General features: G+C 44.2%; 1 protein-coding gene across 3 annotated transcripts in view; it reads left to right on the top strand.

Annotated features, from left to right (window-relative positions):
* The window catches only part of Cald1 (caldesmon 1), a 185296-nt gene that overhangs the window by 55988 nt on the left and 105183 nt on the right, over nucleotides 1-24125 (top strand). For all 3 annotated transcript variants that reach the window (XM_038317885.2, XM_038317881.2, XM_038317882.2), the window contains exon 2: nucleotides 9750-9837. The gene's annotated coding sequence lies outside the window, so the exon portion shown is untranslated. The remainder of the gene's footprint in view (nucleotides 1-9749; nucleotides 9838-24125) is intronic.

The raw sequence follows: 24125 nt of genomic DNA on the forward strand, positions 1-24125 counted from the left end.
TGTTATGTGATCTTACTTTGTTCCAAAAAGGAAAGATTTCCCGTCTTCATACTTTACAAATAGGCTCTTCTGAAAGTCTAGATCTAAGCTCCATTCTTGGCCTTCCTTGAAATTTTAAGAATTTGGCCAAATTTCCTTAATTTGTGTTGCTCATTGCAGTCACGTGATGGCACAGAAATAGGCTAAGGCGGTGGGACGGGGGCATGGGGCGGGGCAGGGGCAATGGTTGTTCTGTTTTCCAGATGCAGACAAGCAATGAACAGAAAGAAGCTGATGCTCACAGTGTCTAAACTCCACGCCAGGCTCTTTCTGTACCATCTTCCCCATTCGCTCATGAACCCAACAGGCTTTTGTAAAGCATGCGCTATAGGCCAGGGTGAAATCCTGGCCTTCAAGAAGCTGGTACCTGGCCAAGTGGTAATTGGCACATGCCTTTCATCCCAACACTCATGAGGCAGAGGCAGGGGGGCATCTCTGTGAGTTCAAGGCCATTCTGGTCTACTGAGCGAGTTCTAGGACAATCAAGGCTGTTACACAGTAAAACCTTGTCTCAAAAAACAGAACAAAATAAAACAAAAAAGCAGAAGTTGGTATGCCCGGGGCTGGGGAGATGGCTCAGTGGGTAAAGTGTTTGTCATGCAAGCGTGAGGACCCAGGTTCTGACCTCCAGCATCCATATGAAAAGCTTAGCGCTATGGAGGTGCCTGTAGAGGCAAAGATACGAGGGTCCTGGGGCTGGCTGGCCAACCAGTCCAGCTGAATTGGTGCGCTCTAGGCTCAGTGATAGACTGTCTCCAAATCATAAGAGCGAATGACATTGGCATCTGATATTGATGGACTTCTAGCCCCCCCCCCAACACATTTATGTGTCAAGACACATGAACACATGCACATAAACACACACGGGTTGGGGGAGTGAAAGAGACTGGGAGGGAGGGAGAGTTTCACAGTGACACACTCTGTGGTTATTTCTTCCATTGAGTTTTTAACAAAATGCTACAGAGGCTGAGGGAGGAAACACTCAAAGTGGTTTTTACAATTCTCAGTAATAATTTGATCCTGAAGGAACTGATGGGCCAAAAAAAAAAAAAAATTCCCTAAAGCCACAGCTCTGTAAAGTGCTATCTATATGACCCTACAGCCTGCATTCTTCCACAATCCCATGAGGCTTTTCAGGGAAAGACCTATGCCCAATCTGGCTGAACACTTTGAATTCTCATTTTTATTAAATAACTGTTTTTCTTTATGAAAATAATTTCCATAGTTTCCCACTGCACTTGCTTGGTAGATAAGTTACCTGTATTAATTATCCTATGAATACACCCAAGCCTCTTTTCTACTCATTTATACAAATATTCTCATGTACATAATTCCATAGTAACACTAAAAATGTGTTCCATGAAAAGAAAATATTTTCACTCAGGCATAAAAACCCATGCTGATGGTGTGGAAAGTTGGTCCAACTGTTCACAGCACTTAACTGCTCTTCCTGAGGACCCCGAGTTTGCTTCCCAGCACCCATGAAGCATCTCTCGAAGCCCTGTCACTCCAGCTCCAAGGGACTCAACACTCTCTCTTGACCTGCGCAGACTCCTGCACACAAGCTCATACAGACGAACATGCTCACACATAATAAACCAGGCAACTAAAAATAAATTGTAAAGCATATGATGAAACAAAAGTCTACAACAGATGGCATTTACCCAAAATACACAAGCAAAAGCTCAATATACTTGCTCACTTTCTAAAGCACAGAGGAATATTTTGCCTAAGGTTTTGACACACATGTGGCTGCTGGAAACTGGTTTGGGAAGGTCTTGGTGACCGTGAAGAGGAGATGTGGGCCGGGCGGCGGTGGCGCACGCCTTTAATCCCAGCACTCGGGAGGCAGAGGCAGGTGGATCTCTGAGTTCGAGGCCAGCCTGGTCTACAAGAGCTAGTTCCAGGACAGGCTCTAGAAACTACAGGGAAACCCTGTCTCGAAACCCCACCCCCTCCCCAAAAAAAGAGGAGATGTGGTAGACAGTGTGCAGCGACTGTAAAGCCTAGGGAGTTTCAGGGCATCCTAAGATAAGAAGTATCTGTATTTGAATTGTTTCGATAGGGGCCAGTTGCAAAGATAGCCACTATTCCCCTTCTAAGGTAAAGAAAGCCAAAACACCTATATGGAAAGTTCAGTCATTGGTAATTAATCCATTGTAGACTTTTCAGTTAGAAATAACTGACCAAATTGACTCCAGCCTTCCTTCTGTGGCATTGATTTGTATTGCCTTGAAGTTTTCTCTCATTGTTTGTCCTTCTTTTTACTTTACTTTTTTCTGTCTGATGATCTATACAATAGATGGCCGAGGACACAGAACCTTGGTGACTTTATATGCTCTGATCTCACGAACTCCCTCTGTTTGTCCTCCTTGAAGACCGAGGCTTCCTTTTGGCCTAGGCACCTTGGAATGATGTCTAATATGCAGACAAGCTTGTCGCCCACAGCTGTATGGTGTGATGAAGTTTCACAGAAGAGACAGACATGCATGTGCAGTCAGCTTCTACGCTAACACTAGCACCCGGGAGCTCCCTTCATGCCCTCAGAAAGTCATGTCTTCCCTGCCTTCATGGCTACCCCATTATTACCTTCTGATATTCAATGCCCAGTGTTCACAGCTGAATTTGTATTGATGAACTATGGTGATTTGGGGTGTCTTCACTTCGTGTCTCTCAGATAAGAGAGAGCGAAGTCGTGCTGAGACCATTCTCGGTGCCGTATTGTGTTTTATTCTTTGCCGCACATGGTTCCTCTGCTTCGTGGCTGGGTGACGGCTATTTTCCCTGTGACTATGATGAGAAGTGAGGCCATGGAGATTCTACTCATGGTGTCTGATGAGTATACACATGGGCTTTGGTTGCTTGCACACCTAAGAGCAAGATTTCTGCCTTCGGCAAAAACCACCAAACGTTTCGCCCACGTCCACGTTTTGGCAGTTTGCATCCTCTCGGTGGTCAGTGGAAGTTCCAAGTGCCCACCTACACGGAGGGGCTGGGCTTGAGGTCTACTTTTTTATATATTCTAGAGGCATATGATCTTAGTGCACTGCCTTTTAAAACGGGGTTGAATCCTTGCTGTCCATTTTAATACCATTTTTTTGTGAAGCACCAACTGGAAGTTTAGCCATTTTCCTATTGGATTATCTATTTCTTACTGATTTTCAGAAATTCTCTATATATTCTTGATTTATGTTCTTCTCTCTCTCATATATATATATATATATACATACACAAATGTACTGTTTTTTCATACACACTGACATTGATTTTTTTGTTTTTTTTTTAACTTATTTTTGCAGTTACTTGTTTGAGGGGAAGAGAGACAACAGGAGTTGGTCCTGTCTCTCTACCACGTGGGTCCTGAGGATTAAACTAGGGCTGTCAGGCTTACCAACAAGTGCCTCTAACTACTGGGTCATCTTGCTGACTGGGCATCTTCTTCTAATTGCTTGCGCAGTGCTTATATGCATCCAGCATGGATCAAGTCCATACCACTTCCCTCTGTTCCAGTTCCTCTCTCATCTCTTCACTACCTTATGTCCCAACATCATGAGGTCTTTGTGTGTTTCCCACTGAATCTGTTTAGTCTTCCTAGGTGTGAAGGGGGAGAAGGCCAACTACTGGGGCAAGGGTAGCCTCTAAGGCAGTATTTTTCAACCTGTGGGGTGTGACCCCTTTGGGAGTCATATGGCCCTTTCACAGGGGGGTTACCTAAGGCCATCGGAAAACACAGATATTTACAGTATGATTCATGACAGTAGCAAAATTACAGTTATGGAGTAGCAATAAAAATCATTTTGTGGCCGGGGGTCACCACAGCAGGAGGAACTGTAGTAAAGGGTCATAGCATCAAGAAGGCTGAGAACCACTGCTCTAGGGGGATCTGTCCTTGCAGAAAGCCTCCAGTCCCAGCAGCCACCAATTGCTAACAGCTCCTCAGCTAGGGCTAGAAGATTAGGAGCACCTCCCACCCCATGCTGGGATTTGGCCCGGCCATATCTTGTGCAGGTCTTGAGAATGCTGCCAACAACCACAGTGAGTTTCTGTGCAACTGCCCTGTTGCATCCTGAAATAAGGTCCCCTTATAGTCATCCACAGCTGCTGGCTCTTACAGTCTTCCTACCCTCCTCGTCCACAAAAATCCCTGGCCTTCAGAGAAGAAGGGGGTGTGATATAGACGTCCTCTTTAGAGATGAGCACTTAGCAGTTTCATTCTCTGCGTGTTGACCAGCTGTCCATGTCTGTGTTACCACTGTCTCCTTCCATAAGCAACTTCTCTGGGTGAGGGCTGAGAAACACACTAACCTATAGGTATAGCAATAAATCATTAGGAGTTGGTTCAAGTTACACCGTAGAACTATAATAATAAACCAGCATGGTACTGGCATTTAGACAGGCACATTGACCAGCAAAAGAGATACAAGTGCAACTTCTATATCTACCTGACCTTGACGAAGAGACAAAAAAGCACATGTGAAAAAGATGGTATCTCTAACAAATGGGGATGGGAAAACTGGAAAGCTACATGTGGAAGAGGAAGCTAGATCTTTCTCTCTTCTGGACTGCACAAAACCTAACTCCAAATGGATCAAGGACCCCAAAATAGTAGCTGATCCCCTGTGTCCCATAGAGGAGAAAGAAGAGAACATGTTTCAGCAGATAAGCTCAGGAAAGACCGTCTAAATGGGATCAGCGACAGAGGGAGGTATAATAGTATTTTTATGTCTTAGTTACAAAATTCTTACGTGAGGATAAGAATTTTTCATCACCACCCCCCCCCAATAACACTAATCTGTTCCACATTTAGTTCAACACATATCGTGATAATTCGAGGTCAGATTTAGTTGTTGTTATTGCTTTCCAGATGGACATCAAATTGGGGTTGCTTTTCTGCTGGTGTGGTAAAATCCCATGGTACATGCAACTAAAGGAGAAAGAGATTATTTCCCTCACAATTCTAGGATGTCATCCCTTGTTGCAGGGAAATCAAGGCAGTGGTTCATCTCTTTGTACCCACAGACAGGAACAGAGAGCAATAAATGAATGCATGGTACACTCAGTTTGCTATCTCCTTTTCCTTCAGTCCGGGGCCTAGCCCATGAGATAGTGCTGATTGGGTTTATCATTGGTCCTCTAACCTCAATAAACCCAATTAAGAGAGTCCCTCACAGATAGGCCTGAGGGCCGCCAACTTAATCCACACAATTCCCTATTGAGGCTTCCTTCACAGGTAATTCTACGTTGTGTAGAATTAGTCAACAATCAAAACCAACCATCAGGGGGATGGAGAAATAGCTCAGAGATTAAGAGCCATGTTCTTCCAGAGGACCTGGATTCAGTTCCCGGTACCAGATACACATATGGTATCCAGACATAAAAGCAGGCAAAACAGTTATGCATATAAAATAAAGTAAAATTTAAAACCAAACAACTAAAACCTCCTCCAGACAATGAGTAAAACCTAAGTGCCGCTGGGTGCTGGGTATTGCTTTCTTCCTCTCTTCTGTTAGTGTGGGAGGCTTGGAATAGCTTGTAGCCACAGAATTGAACTGAGGTAGTAGTCTCCAGGAAGCCACCTGAGATAAGTCTTGATAGAAGCTCTTCACCCACCTCTATTTTACCTCGTCTCTGTGGGTGAGCAGTCCCAGGGTCCCAAGGGACTTCTTCCTCCCTGCCTTCCTCCTCTTCCTCTTTTCTTTATTTGTTTTCTCAAAGTAGAATTGACTATACTGTAAAATGGATTCTTTTTAGTGTTGAGGTCTGAATTATTTTTCTAGTAGTTAATAACTATCACAAAAAGAAATAGACAAGAGCCCTAAGGGCGAATTCTCTTTGTGAACTCTAGGCTTTTGCTGTCCACCTCTGTGGGAGAGCTCCTCAGAAATGGGCTCCTTGGTTTTGGTTTGTGTTCTGCCTTGTGGTTATGAGACAGGCTCTCACCACATAGGCCAGGTAGACCTTGAACATAATATTGTAGCCTCAGCCTCCCCAGTGCTAGGATTGCAGGCATGTGATGCCATTCCCTCGCGTGTTTTTAATTCTCTTATGTCCCCTTGTCTTTGGTGGTTTGAGGACCACAGCTGTGGTAGAAACTGCTGAATGGGAGTCTTGCCACTGCGGCTTCCTTCCCTGCCTCTAGGATGCTGTGCTTTGGAGTTCCGGTCTCTGCGGCAACTTTCTGACGCCACAGGGTAGATCTTCTCTTTTACCCAGGTTTTCAATTGTTTCCAATAATAACACTGGGCTGCCACATGTTAATCTACTCTAGGTGCCTGAGTGGTCTCTACACCCAGTAAATTCATAAAGCCTGCTTCAAAACAGTTTTTTTTAGCCAATCTTAGAAAACCCTTAGAAGCCATGGTAATTCCAGGTGTTCGGTTGGGGAGAAAGCTTTGGAGTGAGACATTATGGGTTTCATTTCGACTCTATCGTTTATTAACCGTACATCAATGAGTGCAAGTCTGTTTCTTTACTTTCAGATGGCAAACATTAAACAAGAGAACACCTGCCAGGTTCCTTGTACACAGCAGGCTCTCAGTGAACTCTCAACACTAGGATGTGAAATGTTTTTTATCTCTCATGGAGATATAAAACATATTCATCTTGCTTGAATCCCAGCACTCAGGAGACAGAAGCAGACAGATCTCTGTGTGTTCAAGGCCAGTCTGCTCTACAAAGTGAGTTCCAGGACATCCAGGGTTATTACACAGAGAAATCCTGTCTCAAAAAATCAAAAACAAGAAAAAGAAAAAGGAAGGAAGGAAGGAAGGAAGGAAGGAAGGAAGGAAGGAAGAAAGAAAGAAAGAAAGAAAGGAAGGAAGGAAGGAAGAAAGGAAGGAAGAAAAGAAAAGAAAGAGAAAATGTGAAATTCTATTTTAAAAAATATGCATCCTAGGCTAAGCATGGTAGTTCACATCAATCCCAGCACTCAGGAGGCAGAGGCAGGAGGATCTCTGTGAGTTTGAGGTCAATCTGGTCTACAGAGAGAGTTCCAGGACAACAAGGGCTACACAGAGAAACTCTGTCTCAGACAACACACACACACACACACACACACACACACACACACACACACACACACACACCTTTTAGAAATGATGGGTATGATAGGACTAGGTGGTCCAGGAAAGGAGATGCAGTTGGCATTTTATTTACAACTACAGGGTCTTTTGTATGTGTTGAGATACGTAACACAGTTCTTTCCCTTAAAAGATCATATGATTATATATAAGCCATCTGAGTTGAAGATCTCTTAAAAATCTCCTCCAAACACTTCATATTGTGCTGAGGAAGCGAGAGGCCAGGAGTGGTTAAGGGACCTGTTCAATACCCATCTACTCATGGGTGTTAATTTAGATGGTCGGAATGCCCGAAAATTGTGCATTCCCTCTGTTCTAACAGACTTCTGACTTCCATACTCAATTATAAATGTGAGGAAGAGACAAGTATTAATGTTTTATTGACACTGGCTCATTTTGACTGAACTCCACAGAGCTATTTTTAAATATTTTAATATCCATCTCCACAAGGTACTTGACTTCCTGCCAGCTGAGACTGAAATAGCCGCTTCCCATTCCTTTCCCATTTCAAGCTTTGTGTCCTGCAGCTTTTACTCCTCTGTGTGTCCTTAGATAATGTAACGTTCCATCTTATTATCTAGAGTAGAAGACTGGGCAGAATGCAGGCAAAGCCACTTGAAGCACTCTCTTGTTCCCAAGCGTGCAGAAGTGCCTCCTAACTTTATCTACAAGACAAAATCTTTGTCGTCCTCCTGGACACTAAATGGAACCCTCTTCTGGGTGGGACAGAGCCACCAGCCACCCATACTCTTGGGTTTAGCAGCAAAGATAACACTTTGAAGACCCCTTCTGAGTGACCCTCCCTGAATCCCATGGGGACTGATCGATGGGGATGAATTTTGCAATCTCAGCTGTTTGATAGAAATAATAACGTTGACATCAAGGGGCCCTAATTCAGCTGCGGGAGGTAACATGTTAAATTAGTTCTTCTATTGGGTCTTCATGCTGGCTACATCATCTGCTTTCATTAAATCTCCAATTGCAGTGATCCCTGGTGACAGTCAGTCATTATCGAAAACTCTTCCTTGGCAACCATTTTTAAATATCATATCTAAGAACATTCTTAATGAAAGAAAATTCACAAGTGATGATAGAGACGCTTGCATATGGCTTTAATCAATTTCTACCAAGAAAAGTGCTAATTGCTGTGTCTTGTGTCACCAAACAGTTCATTTAGCCACTTCTTAAGGACCCAAGAAAATCACTGTTCTAAGAGAGACTGAAATCTGATGGGAAGGAGACCATCTCGGCTTTGCTTTCATTATGCCTTGGTTCTCCCACCCCAAATGCTTTCATGTGAAATGCATCTCTCACCACACCCGGTTAAATGGTTAAGTCAAAGGGGCAATAAATAGTGCCTGGCTGTTTGCCATCAGCTTGCTAGGGACTGGGGAAGGAAGACAGGCTCATTCACCATAAGTCTAGCTCCCTCCCTTTACCTTAGCCTTTTCCTTCCTTAACTACGTCTGGTCTAGACTTGGCAAGTGTTTCAGAGGAAGGTCAGCCAGAATGTCTGTGCGTGGCATGGCACCATCAGCCGTGGCCAGAAGGGATAAGGTGAGGGATGGTTCCCACCGACACTGATTGCCCTGAAACAGTAGGAAACCCACCCACGTCTCATTTTAAGACTTGCAGTGTGAGCATAGAAGGGACTTCTCTCGCAATTCCTCTGCTATTTACTTTGTTCTTCTGTCTCATCCACGAGACAGCTCACACATACACACACACTAGACCACAAGGGGGCTTTCTACCTACACATAGCATGTTCTCCCCCTATTTTCCATTCACTAACTTTTTTTTAAATACCAAAGGTATTAGGAGCAGAGAAACAGAAGCTAAGCAAATAAACATTGGTCCTGTCGGGGCAGAAGTACAGCCGTGCATTTTCTGCCTCATCATTTAGAATAATTCAGGCTTTGAGTCTGTAATTATTACATTTATTTTCTTTACAATAAAAAATGTACACTAATCCCCTCCTCGTGTGTGTGTGTGTGTGTGTGTGTGCCCCCGCGCGCGTGCTCACGTGCACAGGCAGATGACTTATTCATGAGCATAAGGTGCAGTTGTGCAAGTCAGTGGACAACCTTCCTGTCAAGTCTCACCTTTCAACCATCTTTGGCCCGGGTTTCTTCATCAGGCTAGCTGGACAGACAGCTTCTGGAGATTGCCGTGTCCCCAGCTCCTATCTCTCCTGGGGTTACGGACCTTGGGTTCTGGGGATCCACACTGAGGTGGTCAGGTTTTCCCAGCAAGCAGTTTTAGCTGCCTAGCCATCTCCCCGATCACAGTAACTACTTCTACCCCAGGTCTGCGTTCGCTCCTCAGCGTCCTTCTGACAGTGGCACCTGAGAGAGAACAGGTGGTTTTAATACATACATCCTAGGGCTGGTGAGATAGCTCAGTGGGCATAATCACTTGCCACCAAGCCTGATGACCCACATTCAACCCCCAGAACTCACACGCTAGAAGGAGAGAACAGACTCCAAGTTGTCCTCTGCCCTCCACTCCTGTGCTGTGGCACATGTGTGCCCACACACTCCCAAAAATAAATAATAAATAAATGTACAAGAATGAAGATATACTCTACATTAACCCTACTTAATTACATTCCCATCTTCCTTTTTATTCCAGATAATCGATAGCAGATTTCAAGACCGACCAGTCCAGCACACAGGGTTGGTGTCCAAAGATTCAGAAGTAGACATCTGACTGCTTCCCTGTGAGTACAGTTTGTTTCTTTGGGCTCTGCTTTCAGTAATTATACAATCTTTCTGCCTGACTTGCTAAATTCTTGCATGTTAAAGGTCCATCATGAAAAACCAGCCTGCCTGCTGCAGCCCTGATGGTTTAGTTAGCACTCAGTGGACCAGGTAGATGCTATCGAGGTTTTGAGGAATACTCCCTGCCCTTTGTAATGACTTTCTGTCTCTCTTCAGTAACGGAACTCTTTACTCCCTGTGACTAATGCTGTCACCTTGAGGCAGTAAAGCGGATGACTCAACCCCTTGGAGTCCATAAGCTCCCGGTTGTAAGAAGGCTAGTGATTTCAGGAGCAAAGATGCAGCCTGCGCTTTCGATAAGTGAACCAGTTAGTTTTCTGTTGCTGTGATAAAGCACCTCGGCCAAAAGCAGCTTGGGAACAAAAGCATTTAGTTTGGCTCTTAGCTCCGGAGGGGTAAGAGTCAGTCGTGCAGGGAAGCAGGGCAGCGATCTGCAGGAGCAGGAAACTGAGCGATCACATTCCAAGGGTAAACAGGAAGTAGAGAGTGAGCTGGAAGTGGAGTCAAGCTATAGCCCGCCCCCAGTGATGTACTTCCTCCAACAAGGCTCCACAACCTTAAAGTTCCATAACCTCCCCAAACGGCACCTCCAATCAGGGACCAAGTTTTAAATACATGTGACTGTGTGTGTGGGGGAGGGGGGCATTTCCTATTTAAACCACCACAAGTCTCCCAGCCGAAGCACCCGAGAAGCACAAAGAGGGGTCCTTAAGGCAGGGTAGAGAAAGCAAAGGAAACGGGGTGGGGGTGGGGGTGGCCTTAATTGAAAGGGTTTTGTTTGTTTTTGTTTTTGTTTCAGGAATTTAACACCATTCTCCGGCAATTATTGCTTCAGGATTATTTCATTTGTTCCCTGTTCCTCTTGCTTCCATTTTAGTTCCTCATGTCCTTGGTTCTCTTTTAGCAGAATCTCTCTTGAGGGGTGATGGTGGTGGTGGTGGTGGTGGTGGTGGTGGTGGCGGTGGTGTGTGTGTGTGTGTGTGTGTGTGTGCATTTGGACAATGTGACTATTGGCAGAAAAGACTATCAGTGTGTGTGTGTGTGTGTGTGTGTGTGTGTGTGTGTGTGTGTGTCTGTATTTGGACGGCCAGACTACTGGCAGAAACGGCTATCAGGTCCACAGAGATCTCTGCATACCCCCATCCTTTGCAATGCCAGCTCTCTTCAAGTACTCACTCCCATACCCCCTTCCTTACCATCCTAGCGTAGCCAGGAAATAGATGCCCGATGTTGTGGAGGTACTCCCAAATGCCACTGACACTTGATTCTGGAAGTTCACACAAATTTCTATTTCTATAAGGTAGGAAATTTTGCAGGAAGGAGCTGCGCCAGGGTACTGGAGTGAATGATGGCCGGTGGCCAGCGTAGGTGCCTCCCAGCTGTGCTTCATTACCTTCAGTCACCTGACAGGCTTGACGAAAAAGACCGTTTTCCTGTGAGATGTGAAAGACGTGCTTTGAGTTGTAAGCACCCAGAAGCCTTTGCTCTTGTTTCAGAACAGCATGAATGGGAGACTTTATAGTCTCCCTGGGCCAATATGTTAAGAAACAGTTGAGGCTCCAGATGGAAAGAGAACTTTGGGAATTTGTTTTCTTCCATTTTCCAGAATGAGTTCCCCTGGACACGCTTAACCAAGTGTTTGGTCTCCCACTTAGCTCAAATTTGCTCCAATGTGTTATACGTCGTAGGATTTAAATGTAAAATGATGTTTGCCTATGACTTTCTAGGAGTGATCATAGAATGAGGTTTGTGGGGAAGGCCTGGAACCCACATCCATCCAGGAGTCTCCCCCACAGGACGCTCTCTGGATCTTTGTCCTGAGACTCACGGGAAGTCCAGAATGACCCTGGGCACAGTCATGTTTGGCTAGGGATTGAAGAGCTGCATAAACACGGTTCTCAGGGTCTTCCCACCTGGCTGGTTAGGAGAGTAAGAAGAAATGCTAGCCTTACGTATGGACCCTTGTAACCTTGTCTAAATGATGGTGCTTCCCTGGCCAAGAAATTATATTTGGCCATTGGAGGAACTTCCATGAGCGCTCACATCCATGAGAGCCCAGCACAGTTTCTAATGGAAGAGAATGCCAGAGTTTATGGGTAGAGCGGGCACAACAGCGGGGTAAAAGGCAGATGCTGCTGCCAGGAGCCCTGTCTACAGGTCCTTTCCGGCCCTGGTTCCCATTCACATAGAGAATATTCAGTGAAGAGAAAGGAATGGTTGAGCTATTTATACCTGAAACACAACTATCAGAAGTCTCACCTGGAGCTCCAGATGGTAAGATCTGACGCACGGACTCCTAAACTCCTCTTACTTCTGCCCAGACTAAGAGCCACAACCCTCCAGCAAAGGGACAAATGCGCGACTTGGATGGGGGGGGGGGCAGTGGGTTGAGACAGTTTCCTTCCTACTATTCTCTATACCCAAAATTCAACAATGCCAAATTAAATCTCTAGTCCATTGAGTTTTCTGAGAGGAAAGGGCAGAGTTGCATTCCCTGAAACGGATATTTTAGGCTAAAGTTATTACTTGGGGGGAGAGTGCCCCCCTTTTCCTGGTGCTAAACAAAAGTCCATCATTCATTCTAACACCAGCCTTTAAGAGCTGGAGACAAATGGAGTCTGAATGTTCACGCCAGTGTGGTACAAATGAGCTGTGATCTCAGGATGTTGGCTGCTCTGCTGACAGGGGAAAGAGTGGTTTAATGTCTTTGGCTGAGAACACTTTCTGAAAGGATGGAGAAGGCCAACATTAATATCGAGTCCTGTTATTTAATAACTAAAAATGATGTATTGTGGGTGGGGGCATCCGAAGACCAGAGGAAAGTGTGTTCCTCAAATCCAGAGAACGCAGAATGAGAGCAAATGCCAAGGCACTGGGCTTTAAGGAAGGAGCCATTCTAAGAGCGTTTTCTTTAAGATCTTCAAAAACTTCCCCTCATGAGTATTTGTAACCAGGATTTTTAAGTTGATTTTATTATAAATTCAGGTAGTCCCTGCAATTATGAATTCTTGATTTTACCGTGGGTGCAAAAGCCATGTGCATCGATTAGAAACCGTGTTTCGAGTTTGGTGCTTGGATCTGTTCCCAGGTTAGCAATACGCATTCTAATGCTCTAGCAGTGCTGGGTACCACAGCTCTGCTCCCGTCTGCCCATTGCAAATCAAACAACCAATGCCAGGGAGGACTGAGGCACTGACACTTGGGAGGGCCAGGTGAAGTGGCCTCGCTTTCCAAGTTACAACAGCTTCATTGGGATAGTGTAAATCAGAGAAATTATCTAAAGACATTTGTCAGAAAGAGAGACTCTGAGGACCTTGGGAACTGCCTCTCCCAGATAACTGGCCAGTAGTTTGTAAATTAAAGATGTAATTATAAGTTGAGGGTGGTGGCTACCATGAGGTGCAACTTCCTCCAGCGTTCATCTTCCTGTCTGAGTCATTCGTCCTACAGACATACACTGAATAGGATCTCCTCCACCCCAAGCGCTATTTCAAGTCTGGGCTAGCAGTTCTGGTGTCCTTTCCTGTGAAAGGAACCCTTTTCAAAACTCAGTGCAATAGAGAACTTGGTGGATCCAGTGATGTACTCCGTGATGTAAATTGTGGTGTCTGATACTCTTTACATTGTTTTCATTGGCTTCATCTTGGCAAAAAGACACAATATTTTAAAATTATAGGCAAAATATTGCAATTGAACCATCTTTGTCTGCCATTCTTCTGAAGTCACTTTTATGGTTTTTTTGTTTTGTTTTTGTTTTTTAGAGACAAGGTTTCTCTGTAGCTTTGGAGCCTGTCCTGGAACTTGCTCTATAGACCGGGTTTGTCTCGAACTCACAGAGATCACCTGTCTCAGCCTCCCGAGTGCTGGGATTAAAGGCGTGCACCACCACTGCCCAGCTTGAAGTCACTTTTTAAAGTGACATCTGATTGTCCCTACATGATCTGTTTCCATAATTTTGGTTTTGAATGGCATTTAAGGGAAAGAAGAGGACCTTAACAATTGTTTCTGATGAATTGAAATAAAAAGCAGAGAAAGGCTGCCATGGCATTTGAATTGAAAGTTCATAAAAATCAGAGGTGAAGCACCAGCAGGAGATGCTTATTAAGGCAGTGGGACCGCTTGTTGGGATAGGGCCCTGCCGCAACTCCGGGTCTAATTTCTTCCACTTAATATTATATCCTGTCTCTTAAATGAAGTCTCCAAAATAACCCACAAACCCCAGATCTCCCCAGAAACGGACACAGATGAACTCCCATGATTTAGATTCATGTCAAAAGCTAATTACGTGAGCAAAGAAAGACATGGCCAAAGTGTGAAGTGTGGTGGTTTGTTTTTTTTTAAGATTTTAGAATGCATTCGGCTTATTTTCTCAAGTGTCCCCCACTTAAGTGAAATAATAAATCAGTTTGCCAAAGCACAAATGAACACAAACAAGAGATTCATTTTTACTTCATCAATAAACATCAAGTATGAAGTTACCCTCACAGCAAGCGAGCCAAACCCTCTGACAGGAAATAGCTCCTGGGAAGACTTGGTAGGCGCACAGAGAGCCTTCCAGACTGTCACATGATCATTTCATCACTGAAGTCCTTGCTCCTGTCTCTCTTGCTTCATCCATTTGCAAGTCTTGTGTAGCCGAGCAGTGCAATTGAAAACTCACACTGTGGGACCAGGGCACCTGATTATTAATCCCGAGTCCGCTATTAACTGGCTCTGTGCCCTTCTGTAACCGTTTGCTTTCTCTGCATTTCCATATCTCTGTGTGAGAAATGAGAACAATGAAGATTGTTACAAGGACCTAACACAGGCATTTGCAAGCTTCATCTGTTAGCTAAACCAATTTTGTGGCCTACGTTAAGCGTGAATAGGATCCTCTTGAGTTCATATGAACACATCGTTATGAGTCCACTCTTGTAGTTTCTTACTGAGGTGGGACTGGCCTATGGTCAGACATCGTGAGCTGCATAAAGGCTCACAAACCAGCCACTGGAAGTCCATGGGACCCTGAAAATGTGCTTCCTTGCACAGTATGTTTTTGATGTTGTTTTTGTTTGTTTGCATGTTTGGTTTGGGTTTGGGTCGCTGTTGTTTTATTTGTTTATGTTTCGAGCAGGAATGTTCTTGGGGATGCATATGTTTCTTATTTCTCCAAAAGCCACCACGTCTGAAATATTCACTTCTCTAAAAGCATTTGGTTGGTCATGCGTGGTATGAAGGAAGGAACCCATGATAAGCAAGTACTCTTTTGATGAGGAGCAGTTTCCCGGCTCTCGGAGGAAGGAGATGAGGTGAACGAGAAGTGAACGATGAGGTTCTTACCCGATGTGCTAACTGCAGGGTTCTGATGAATCCACCTGCCCCAGTTCTAGGCAAGTAGCTGCAGAAAGCAAATGGGAACTAGATGGGTGGAGTAAGTGCTTGCATGTTTAATGCTGTTTAATGTTTTCCCCATCAGTTCCATTCAGCAAGTATTTCCAATGTGTCTATAATCACATAGAAAATACTCAAGACAGGAAGTGGGTATCAAGGCCCTAACGTTGAACAGCTTCAGATTTTGTCAAGGCAAAGAGAAACGAGGAAATACTTGAATAGTCAAGCTACATGGTATTGACTACTAAGAGCGAAGTTGGCAACTGCAGTCTAGCCATCGAGTGAGGGGGATGGGCGTGGAGGCACACGCCTAGAACACTAGCACTTGGGAGGCAGACACAGGAAGATGGCTACAAGTTCCTGGTCTATACAGTGAGTTCCGTGTCAGTAGGGCTGTGTAGTAGGAAGAGAAGGGGTGTTCTCTGTTCATGATAAGAGTTGAGCCAGATTCTAGAGGGAAAAATTGAGATGGCGGAGCAGAGAGAGAGCAGTGGGTGCTTCAGGACCTGGAAAGCAAAAACAGGGCCCAGTGAGACCAGATTGTTTGGCCTGGCCAAGAGCTGGGTTCATCTGTGAGAGTGAACATCAGAAGTAGCCATGAGAAGGCTACTGTCTACAAAGGATGGTGGCCCATGGGAGGGAGGTTATCCTTTCTCAGCAGGCCCCTTGGACACCTAAACCTCTCCATCACTAGCCCTCTTTTTGGTATGCACTCTCCAAACCAGGAGCCCTAGGTGCCCAGCAGCACCCCTGACCTTTAAGGCTTCACCAAATGGAGAGAACAGTGACTTTCAAGTTGCCCCTAAGGTATGTTTTGATCACTCCTCCTGCCACCAAAGGATAGCTAAGTTGAAGTGAGACAGCCTCTCCTTGCTAGGATCGGTGCAAACTCTCTCTTTTTTTTTTTTTTTTTTTTTTTTTTTTGCTATGTAACATCTGTTTTTAAAATATGACTGAGACCTTGACTTAAATCCGTTTAGCTCAAAGGAGCAGCAAGAGAACATCTTGTTTTCATGAATGTCCAGGGCCCGTGTGTCAACAAATAAAAGATCGGTTCGTAGTATTCCGAGCGGTGAAGCTGCTTGTGAGATACCCTGTCACGGGGGTAAATTTCTTACAAGCTGTTCTTTTGTTGGAATTGGGAAGCAAAACTTGAAAGCACGACCGGCCAGCTTTGTTTCGACAGCAAATCTCTCCTTGCCGGTGGGTGAGAAACATCCTTTTAGCTGTCAGGTCATTGACTTGGATGGAATAGAGGGCTGGCCTCTCTTTCCTGCCTTTTACCCCAGTTGATATCTTAAATGAACCCCTCTTGTCTGCATAGATTCTAGCAGATAGCATCCCGTGGGTCATTATTTTTCGATTCCTTAATAATGAATTATTATTATTAGGACCTGGGTGGGAATAGAGGTGAAAACAGATCACCATCCTGAACAATTGGCCTTCCTGACTCCTTCTTTAGAGGAGAGGAATGAAAAGGATTTGTGCCTATCTGCGCTTAGAGGACCGTGCCTGGCATGTAACAGGTGTCAGTTTATGTTTGATAAAAGAATGTGAACTCTAGTGTCTATGTTCCTTCATGAGAGCCATCCTGTACATGGACAGATACCACCCGTGTCTGAGAAGCAGCTAGCATCCATAATCCATTCTAACACCAAAGAAACCTTTAGGCCCTTCCTGAAGCTCACGCTCACTGCAGCTTGTGGTTCTGTGTCTATCATGCTGCTAATCTCAACCAGCAGTTGTGAACTTGGGGTGGGAGCAGGCAGGGTAGCTACATTCACACCACATATCCACACTCTAGCCTGGTGTGTATAGCTGCAGTAAAACACCATGATAAAAGCAACCTGGGGAGGGAAGGCTTTACTTGGCTTATGCATCCCAGGTCAAAGTCTAGGAAGGATCTCAAGACAGGATCCTGGAGGCAGGAAGTAACGCAGAAATGATGGAGAAAGACCTGCTAGCTTTCTCTCAGGCTCACTTTCAGCTACCTCCAAGGACCACCTGCCCAGGACTGGCACTGCCCACAGTGCCCTGGGCCCTCTCACACCAATAATTAGTTGATACAATGCCCCATAGTCTTGACTAAGGCTAAGCTCATGGAGGCAATTTCTAAACTGTGCTTCTCTCTTCCCAGATGGCTCTAGCTTGTGTTAAGTTGACAATAAATAAATAAATAAATAAATAAATAAATAAATAAATAAATAAAATTAGCCAGCACACCCCACAAAGTATCTGGTACACACGGCTAGCACTTCATAAATATTTATTGTCTGCCTTTTGCTGACACTTTCACCATGGTGACAATTATACACCCTCAACTACTCTTGATTATAGCTTGGTTCAAACACAATGAGGAAGACAATGGAGCTTATAATGCAGCTGAGCTTGTAAGGACATTTTGCATTGCGACACATCCACACTCATTTAACCAGACATTCCTTCCATTACAAAGGCCTGCTGAAAATCATGGTGGGATGGGCCAGTCAAGCCTGTCTGTATTTTCTTAATGTAAACTTTTCCAGTTCTATCTGCCATGTAGACTATAATTAACGTCATAAGATAGTAGCAGTTTCAGACTGTTTAAAAATATATTTATTATATTTGTGAGTGGTTTTTTTCCAGTTTATTTATTTTTTATTAAAAATTGCCATCTCCTCCCCTCCTCCTCCCCCTTCCCTCCCCTCCCCTCCACCCACACTCCCACTCCCTCCCTCTTGAGGCCAAACAGCCATCAGGGTTCTCTACACTATGTTGAGTCCAAGGTCCTCCCAACTCCCCCCAGGTCCAGGAAGGTGAGCAACCGAACTGACAAGGCTCACACAGAGCCCGTCCATGTCATAGAGACCAAGCCCATCGCCATTGTCCTTGGCTCCTCGGTCGGCCTCCACCATCAGCCACCCTCAGAGAGTCCAATTTGGTCGCATGTTCCATCAGTCCCATTCCAAGTGGACTTGGTGGTCTCCCATTAGTTCTGTCCTGCCGTCTCAGTGGGTGAACGTGTCCCTCATGGTTCTGACTTTCTTTCTCATGATCTCTCTCCATCCGCTCCTCATCAGAACTTTGGGAGCTCAGTCCGGTGCTCCAATGTGGGGCTCTGTCTCTATCTCCATCCATCGCTAGGTGAAGGTTAAGGCTCACAGTGAGCCCGTCCATGCTGTAGAGTTCACATTCATTGCCGTTGTCCTTGGTTAGAATTCAACAACAATGCTACCCCCAGAAAGCCTACAAACTCATGGAAACTGAACAGTCAACTACTGAACCACAGCTGGGTCAAGGAAGAAATAAAGAAAGAAATTAAAGTCTTTCTTGAATTTAATGAAAATAAAGACACAACATACTCAAACTTATGGGACACTATGAAAGCAGTGCTAAGAGGAAAATTCATAGCACTAAGTGCCCACTTTAAAAAAACGGAGAAAGCACACATTGGAGACTTAACAGCACACCTGAAAGCTTTAGAAAAGAAAGAAGCAGACTCACCTAGGAGGAGTAGAAGACTGGAAATTATCAAACTGAGGGCAGAAATCAACAAAATATTTGTGAGTGTTTTGCCTGCATGGGTGTATGTATGTGTACCGTGTGTGTTCAGTGCATGAGGAAGCAGAAGAGGTCCCTAGATCCGGTGAAACTAACGTCGCAAGCAGTGTTAGCCACCGTGTGGGCTATGGAACAGAACAAGGGTCCTCTACAAGGGCAACCAGTGCTCCCAACTGCTGAGCCATCTCTTCAGCCTCAGTTTTAGATTTTTTTTTAATCTCTCAGACAATTAACTCATTCCAGTAGAATTGATCTATGAAACTTTATCTTCATTATCAAGAAATCCATCTGGGCAGTGGTGGAGCATGTCTTTCATCCCAGCATTCAGGAGGCACAGGCAGGTGGATCTATGTGAGTTTGAGGCCAGCCCGGTCTACAAAGAGAGTTCCAGGACAGTTTCCAAAACTACAGAGAAACGCTGTCTCAGAAAAAGAGGGAGGGAGGGAGAGAGAGAGAGAGAGAGAGAGAGAGAGAGAGAGAGAGAGAGAGAGAGAGAGGAGAGGGAGGAAGGGAGGGAGAGAGGAAGGAAAGAAGGAGGAGGGAGGGAGGAAGGAAGGGAGGGAGGGAGGGAGGAAGGAAGAAAGAAAAAAGAAAGGAAGGAAGGAAGGAAGGAAGGAAGGAAGGAAGAAAGAAAGAAAGAAAGAAAGAAAGAAAGAAAGAAAGAAAGAAAGAAAGAAAGAAAGTCCTGGCCTGCAACCCTACCTGGTGAAGGCAGTCAGTAAGATAATTTGGCAGCTGATGGGCACATGACTTAATGTCCGCGTCCACTTGTTCAGTGGTCACACTTCACCTTGAATGGGAACAGGGTGAGTTCATTCCCGCCATTTCGTTTTTGCTGCTTATGTAGACAAGGTTGACATTGGAGTGATTTGTGAGTTCTGGCATGTCCCAAGAGAAACGCTGGTTTGTTTACAAGAGGTGAAATTCCAAAATAGTTTTAATATTATTATTTGTGTATTTGAAAACATTCCCAAAGAAACAAATGTGGATGCAGGAAAAATATTGGGGGAGAGAAAAGAAAAATAATACTCCAAATTCTGACCAATTCTATTTTAATAGGTCTAGCTGACTGCCAGCTGGCCACAGGACTGACTACTTGTAATCTATACTTTTGGTAGGCCACATGTAGTTCTTGGAACTGTTTATATTAAGCTGCTGAAATTTAATTATTCTGAAATTGGCAGGACTCTCTTTGATTATTTAATACAGAATTGCTTAGTCATCTCTCTACATAGTGTGGACAGCTTTTGTTTAAGTGTGAATAATTGAAAAATGTAAATGAGGTCCCAAAAAGGTTTTAGGTCAGGTAGAAAAACAAGAAATGATATTTTAAAAAACAAATTTTTTCGAGATCCTTTAGCAAGTGGTGGCCACATGTTTTAATCTGACAAGCAAGGTACCTGTCAAATTGAAGTCCTAAATTACAAGTCCCCTTTTCCTCTTTCCTTCGTGGATTTTGTGAGAAGCCAAACCTGCTGCTGTGGTTTCGTAGTTTCTGTAAAGCATGGGCTTTTTATTCTAGCAAGAGGATAGAAAAATCAAGAATCAGTCATGCGCAAAGAGCTTTCTTGTGCTCAGAGACAAATCTGGTCGGTATTGCTGGGTGTTACAGACCCCCTTCCCCTTTTGGGTTGAATATGGATCTTGCCACCCTGAAAATGACTTACCTCTCAAACGCAAAGCAGCTTCACAGCCTAAGAGGAAATCAATAGGCACAATGGCACTCTTCCCTTTATTTTCAAGTCTAAGTGGTACCCAAGGTCTCCATTTGCTTCCTGGGAATGCCCATGGCAACCTCACACTCTTTCGGTGAAGATAGCAGTTCTGGGACCACTGGTAAGTCCTTCGTGGCCACTGGGTAGTAAAGCCCGGCCTGGGAATGGAAGTCTCATAAGCAAACATTCAGAACCATGCCTTCTGTTTCTAATTACTGAGCATGGTTAGAGAGTGAAATTGGGCTACAGTTTTTTCAGACTGATGGAAGCATTTAAATGAGCTCTCAATGTCAGCGTTTTCTAATTATGATGGAGGAGTGGCATTTCCACAGGCCATGGAAATCTGAAGCTTTTCAGTTCAAGCCTGACTCTCTTCATTCCTTATAGATGTCTCTTTTTTTCCCTTTGTATCCTCTTCCCTCCAATACAGATGTCTATCTACACCCTCCTTCCCGAAACTGGAATGCTCCTCTGTCTAGCACAAAGTTATTCCCAACTGTAATCAAAATATAAAACAGAGCTCCATTCGGCCACCAACACCAACCCCAAGGTCACTAGGCCTAGCTGTTACATTAGTCAACACCTTCGATGTTTGCCTGTGTACCAGTTAGCTTCAGCGAGTAAGCAATTCCCTGTACTATAGTACAGTCTAAGAAGCATGAGGTGAATGAAAATGAGTGGAAGAAAAGAAATTGGCTAAGAGCTTGGAAGGGTAACGAAAGTTATCCTCATCTGAAGGAGGCCCCCATCTTTATCTTTATCTTCAGGGAAAATACACAAGTACTCAGGAAGTCACATGTAAGCCATACACAAGCTGCCTGGGAGGATTATGTTCCTGGATCAACTCCGGATTCAAGTCAGTGAGCGTGCTGTTTGTTAGCAAGTCCCTGATATGGGCCATTTCTTGTATAAAGCAAAGTCTAGATACTCCCCACTAACAAAGTAGTTGGACCTGCTGTTTGAGGGGGGCTCGTGTGGAAGACACGAGCATTTCAAAAGAAGACAGTGCATTTCAATTCATTTCATCTGTCAGTTTGTATGCTTGACTTATGTAACGATTACGTCCAAAAGACTTAGTGAATTATGTCTGTTGGTTTGGTTTCAGCGTTTTTCATTGCAGATTATAAATTTCACGGAGACAGTTTCTAACTGGGTTCATAAATTTCAGGGGTGTCTTTGATGATGAAGACAAACAGAAGTTGAAACATGTACTAAGGAACAATTAATGCGTGATTAATATACTACCAGCCCTTCACAGAAGTATTGCCCTAAACAAAATGCCTCTAGGATATTCCCTGGAGTCGTTGCTGGTAGTATAAACGGGTCTGTATCTTGTAGTCCCCATTCTTTCAACCTGTCTCTGAGTCTGATTTGGTCACCAAACTGGCAGTGTTATGGAATGAGCCAAGCACCAAGAGCAGACACGTGTAAGTAAGTCAGAGAGTAAAATTATCATATATCACATATGGCGGCCCAGAACCTTCTGATCTTCATTTCCAAATAAACCTCTCTGGGACCTTGTCCCTCAGGGTGAAGAGTGATCTTTATCTGGGCAATGCCCTAGCCTCTTTTGAATGTGCCAGTCGTATTGCCCAATGTGCCAATCATGTCACTTTCTCAGTTGCAAGTACCTTATCATGTAACACTGCGACACCCCAAAGACTACCCACAGGACTACAGAGAGGGTGCCAACAGGCAAATCTGGAGAATTAACTTCTGCTTCACATTTCATTAATTCTTCCATATATGTGCAAGTGTGTCATCGTGTGTGCATATGTGTGTGGAGGCCAGAAACAACCTTGGGTGTCATTTTTCTGGAGCCTTCTACCTTGGTGTTTTTGAGGCAGAGCCTCCCACTGGCATCTGGGTCCTACTGATCAGGCTAACCTGGCTGCCCAGAAGCCCCTGCTCCTAAGCACTAGGATTATATATGATTGACCATTGACCTTTAAAAATAAACAGTAAAGCAAAACTCAAGTGCTCATGGAATAAATTATCTCTCAACTTCATCTGTTCTGTTTGTCTGTCTGTTTCAAGATTAGGTCTCACTCTATATATATATATATATATATATATATATATATATATATATATCCCTAGCTGTGTGAACTCAGGAACCTCAAATTCACAGAGATGTGCCTGCCTTTGCCTCCAAAGTACTAGGATTAAAGTATGTGTCACATTGTCTGGCTTCATTTTCTGAATTTTGATGCAGCCTCTAAGCGTAAGTGATTTCTGAGCACTTGAAATGGGACTAGTGAGGAACTTATTCTTAATTTCAACGACTTTTCGTTTATTTACATTTAAATTAACTGACTGGACAACACAGATTTACACGGTTAAAAATCTTTTTGACTTTAACTTTACACAAATGGTCATAGAACCACGTATTAATTATTTTTCTCATTGTTATAGCAAAAGCCACTTACATAAGGAAGAGGTGTTTTTGGCCTCAGTGTAAGGAGGAATGTCATCCATCATCATTACAGGGAAGTCATGAAGAAACAGATGACTGATCACGTGGTGTCTGTAGTCAGGAAGTGGAATGGTCTGCAGTGGAGCTGCCTATCAAACCTCAAGACCCACCCCTGCGACTGTGCCCTCCAGCAAGGCTCCACCCGTAAAGGTTCCACAGCTTCCCCAGACAGCACTACCAGCTGGGGAGAAGAGTTCAGATGCATGAGCCTGTGGGGGTGGCATTTCCCATCCTAACCACAGCTCACTTCTTTCCAGGGATGCACGTTCACATGGCAGTAGTAATTCACGCTCTCAGCTGCAAGCGGAGAATCCTTGGAAAATTCTACTGGTGCCAGCTCTCACTTGACATCTAAATTATGTCTGATAATTGTGTCTATGCTTGAGTTAGTGACATGTACACTGAGAGGGTACATTCAGACCCCTTTTTCCTTTTAAGAAAATCTGTGTATTAATTTAAATCATAAGGACGGAGAACCATTATCTTTGCCTTAGGGCTCACCTCTGACACTGACTTTTTTCTGGAGTCCAAGAAAGTATCAGTATCCATGTGCTGAGTTTTATTTGGTATTAACCTGTACTTTAGTCTAACTCTCCATGAGTATTTTAAGGAAAAACAACTCAACTTTTAAGCAAGGGACAGAAGCATGGTTTCCTATGCTTTCTCTTCTTCTCTTCATTCTAAGTAACTTTCAGGTTGCTCTAGGTATTAGTCCATTATCAGCCCTAGTTTCCTACTTATGCGCCGTGGTTCAGAAGCTAATGCCAAAGTTATCTGTTTCTCCGTGTTGCTTCTTGAAATGGGGATGGACTTCCTCTTTGTACGTGGGCAGATCAAATAATGATAATCTCAGAATTTTTAGAAACGTAGAAAGCATCCAGATGAAGGTGGTGTCGTTCATGGTGACACTTCGTGATGCCACTTACAGCCATTAACCGTGTTGTCCTTCCAAGGAGTGGGGTGGGGATACAAATGGGATACAAATAGCGTTACTATGCAACCGCACATCGGTCGACTTCCAGAAGGTGAAAGAGGGGTCTCAGAAACATTGCCATTAATAGTGTGATGGCCATCGAGTCTCCTGCTTCACAGATGGAGAAATGCAGTTGGGGAAAGGTACTTTGAG

The sequence above is a fragment of the Arvicola amphibius genome, chromosome 2 (assembly GCF_903992535.2).
Source record: "Arvicola amphibius chromosome 2, mArvAmp1.2, whole genome shotgun sequence".
Lineage (NCBI taxonomy): Eukaryota > Metazoa > Chordata > Mammalia > Rodentia > Cricetidae > Arvicola > Arvicola amphibius.